We start from the raw sequence: 4,420 nt of genomic DNA, 5'->3' as shown, positions 1-4,420 counted from the left end.
AATACTTGCAAGTTAAGAATAAAAACACAACAAAAAGATGATTAGGCAGGTTTCATCCCAGAGATGCAGGAAAGGTTCAACATGTGTAAATGAATGAACATAATCCACCACATAAACAAACTGAAAGATAATAACCGCATGATCATCTCTCATTAGATGTAGAAACGGTCCTTGACAAAATCCAACACCCCTTCATGGTAAATTCCGAGAGATACTAGGGACAAAATGGACATATCTCAACACAATAAAGATGATTTATAGAAACCTCACAGCTTTTCCACGCTCCCCAGTATAACTTAGGGAAAACTTACACAATGTCCGGAGCCCTTGATGTCCTGCTGATGAAGAAGGAGGGTGTCCTCCAGTTCCTCGCCAAAGGAACCCACTTAGGTGGCACCAACCTTGACTTTCAGATGGAGCAATACATCTACAAAAGGAAGAGTGATGGTATCTACATCATAAATCTGAGGACGACCTGGCAGAAGCTGTTGCTTGATGCTCTGGCTATTATTGCCATTGAGAACCCTGCTGCTGTCAGTGTCATCTCCAGGAACACTGGCTAGTGAGCTGTGCTGAAGTTTGCTGCTGCCACTGGAGCCACTCCAATTGCTGTCCGCTTCACACCTGGGACCTTCACTAACCAGATCCAAGCAGCCTTCAAGAAGCCATGGTTTCTGGTGGTAACTGATCTCAGAGCTGACCACCAGCCCTTCATGGAGGCCTCTTAGGTCAACCTGCCCAACCATTGCTCTGTGCAGCACAGATTCCCCTCTGAGCTATGTGGACATTGCCATCCAGCGCCATCCAGCGCCATCCAGCGAGGGCACTCACTCAGTGGGTCTGATGTGGTGGATGCTGGCTCAGGAAGTGCTCCGCATGTGTGGTGCTATCTCCCGTGAGCACCAGTGGGAGGTTATGCCTGATCTTTACTTCTACAGAGACCCAGAGGAGACTGAGCAAGAGGAGCAGGCTGCTGCTGAGAAGGCTGTGACTGAGTAGGAGTTACAGGGAGGATGGACTGTACCAGCTCCTGAACTCACTGCTGCTCAGCTTGAGGTGGCAGATTGGTCTGAGGGTATGCCCCCTGTACCCATCCAGTAGTTCCCTATTGAAGACTGGAGTGCCCAGCCGTCCACAGAGGACTGGTCAGCAGCTCCCACAGTGCAGGCCACCGAGTGGGTTGGAGCCACCACTGAGTGGTCCTGAGCTCCTCTGCAGACACCTGAGCAAACAGGAAAAAGGTAGAAGGAAATAAAGTTCCTAAAAGCTAAGAAAGAAAGAAAGAAAGAAAGAAAGAAAGAAAGAAAGAAAGAAAGAAAGAAAGAAGGAAGGAAAGAAAGAAAGAAAGAAAGAAAGAAAGAAAGACAGAAAGAAACCTCACAGCTAACATCAACCTAAATGGAAAGAAACTCAAAGCTATTCCACTAAAATCAGGATCAAGACAGGGTTGTCCACTCTCCCCATACCTATTCAATATAGTACTTGAAGTATTAGCAAAAGGAATAGACTGAGTAGCTGAAGGACATCAATGGGATACAAATAGGAATGGAAGAAGTTGAAGGATATCTTTGTTTGCAGATAATATGATTATATACATCAATGACCCTAAAAACTCCACCAGGAAACTTAACAGCTGAGGAACACTGTAAGCAAAATAGCAGAATACAAACTTCACACAGAAAATTCCTTCGTCTATGTAAGTGACAAAAGGACTGAGAAGGACCTTGAGAGAACAATACCTTTTACAATAACCTCAAAGAAAAAATCCTGGTGTAAATCTAACTAAGTGAAAGACTTACATAATAAAAACTTTTAAGATATTGAAGAAACCGTTTCCAAGTGGTTTCCCTGGTAAGGGGAACAGGAGCTGTCTCTGACATGAACTCAGGAGTCAGCTCTCTGATCAACGCTCTCTGAACGGGGAGCAGCCTGACCTGTTCACACAGGAAGATGATGCAGCCAGTCCTGATGAGGCCTCATAGGCTAGGGTCAAGTAGAAGAGGAGGAGGATCTCCCCTATCAGGAGACTAGGGAAAGGGCATAGATGGAGAAGAGGGAGGGTGGATGGCACTGGGAAGAGACTGGAAAGAAGTGGATGCAGGGGGATACAAAGAGAATAAATTGTAATAAATAAATATATATTAAAATTAAATTTAAAAATTCATTTTCTTGCAAACAAACAAAAAAGATATTGAAGAAAGAAACTGAAGATAGCAGCGGTACTTTTACAGGGTTTTTGTTTGCTTGGGTTTTTTTTTGTTTGGTTGGTTGGTTTTGTTTTATCTTTTTAATCTCATAATGCTTTGTCAGGGCATTTTGCATTTTTGTACCTTACAGGTCTTTTGCTTACATAGTATAGTTTCAAATTTTATGCTTTATTTATTTGTTATTTGGTTGTTTGGATTACTTTTTAGTTGTAAGGTTGTTTTCCAATAGAGAGAAAGAAAGAGTGTGGTTTTGGGTGGGTGGGGAGAAAGAGAAGATCTGGAAGGAGATGAGGGAGAGGGAAGGAAGAGAGAAAAGAAAAAGTAGAAACGATCCAAGTCACACTCATATTTTCCTAGAAGTCTGCCTACATATGAATAGGTAGGCAGAGAAAGGATTTTTCCCTCATTGAGATTCAACTTTGTAGGTTACTGTATAATCTATTTTGATCACTTACTGAAGCTGTTGAACACAGTTTTATGTTATTTTTTTCATTAATTAGAGAATGCTTTACTAGTTTCTGTAAACAAATCCATGTAGATAAGACCTTACATATTCAATGCAGTGTTACCCTTTACAAGTGGGAAAAATTAAGGTTACCATTTCTAGATCAGCATGGCTGTTAATTTCTGTACAACTGAGCACAGTAAGCTAGGACAATTTTTTCAAAGTTGACAGAACAGCTAGGTTACAAACATTCAGATTACACATAGGTGTGTGTGTGTGTGTGTGTGTGTGTGTGTGTAAAATCAGTGTATTATGCAGCAATAGCTTTTCCAGATTTTGCAGTCATTTGAATAAAATTGTAGAAATGTCCAGCACACTCCATTAAAAAAAATATTAAAAAACAAAATCCCAGAAAACAGCAAATTTCTGTTACTATTGTGGTAACTGACACCATTTTTCAAATTAGCTTCTCAATCATCACCTGGATTCTCACATTTAAAAACTTTAAAATCAGGTGCATAATTGTATCTCAGTAATTTTTGATGGTGCTGTTAATTCACTAAATTTATTATTTAATTTTTCTTTCTGTCTTGTAGTTCAAACTATGCTAAATTCTGGAATACAGCAAAAATCTTCTGTAGCAGAGAATGTTTAGGTTATTTTTGGTGTGTGTATCTTATAAGCAGTGTGCGCCGAGTATCAACAGGTGTCTGCAGCACACATCCTTGTCCTTACTTTCTTCTCAGAACCAGTTCTTAGAATTCCCTGGTCAGTGAGTCTTTTTCTGTTGGATCCATATTTATTGCCTAATCACTGTATTAAAACTAAAAAATGGTGAAAGAAAGAAAGAAAGAAAGAAAGAAAGAAAGAAAGAAAGAAAGAAAGAAAGACAGAAAGAGAGAGAGAGAGAGAGAGAGAGAGAGAGAGAGAGAACAGTGGAGCATCATGATGTCACAATGGAGTATTGTGGTGGGACAATTCTGCAATGTGATGTCAAAATTCAGCATCGTGTTGCAACAAGTCTACATTGTGATGGCACAGTGAAACATTCTGATGAAACAGTAGACCATTGTGAAGGTACAGTCCAGCACTATGATGTCATCATGGAGCATTTGATAACACACTGGAATGTTGTAATGGGGTAATATACTATTGTGATGCCACTCTGGAGCACAGTAATGACAAAGTGGGTCAAGGTGATGACACAACGCAGAACAGCAGTAAAATTAAGGTGTATTGTAGCAGAGCTACAGAGCATTGTGATTTGACAATTCAGCAATGTGGTGGCACAATGGAATATTATCTTATTGCAATTGCATGTGTGATGGCGCAATGGAGCACTGTGACACAGTAGAAGATTGTGTTGTTACAGTGCAGCTTGTGCTGTTGAAAGGAAGCATTTTGAGGGCACAATGCAATACTGTGATGATCCAGTCACACATTGTATTGTCCTGGTTTATTATGATGTCAAAGGCTACACTGCAGAGGCGTAACAGAGCACTCTGAAGGAAGATAACCATTGAGATGAAGCACAGTGGAGCATTGTGATGCCTCAATGCATACTGTGGCGTCAATAGCATGTGGTGGCACACTGCAGCATGTGCTGATATTTTGGAGCAATATGATGGCACAATGGAGCATTGTGACATCATAATTGAACATCCACTACTGCGATGACACAATGCAGCATTGTGAGGGCAAAATTAAAGATTGTGATGTTACAGTGAGCATTATGGAGACACAATGGAGTATTGTGATGTCATTACAC

General features: G+C 40.8%; 1 pseudogene; it reads left to right on the top strand.

Moving 5' to 3' along the window:
- Positions 1-314: 314 nt before the first annotated feature.
- LOC110541064 (small ribosomal subunit protein uS2-like) lies at positions 315-1,206 on the top strand (annotated as a pseudogene).
- The last annotated feature ends 3,214 nt before the right edge of the window (positions 1,207-4,420 follow it).

Source organism: Meriones unguiculatus, chromosome 14 (genome assembly GCF_030254825.1).
Source record: "Meriones unguiculatus strain TT.TT164.6M chromosome 14, Bangor_MerUng_6.1, whole genome shotgun sequence".
NCBI lineage: Eukaryota > Metazoa > Chordata > Mammalia > Rodentia > Muridae > Meriones > Meriones unguiculatus.
Note: the sequence above shows the minus strand (reverse complement) of the source record. Positions and strands in the feature narration are given on the sequence as shown.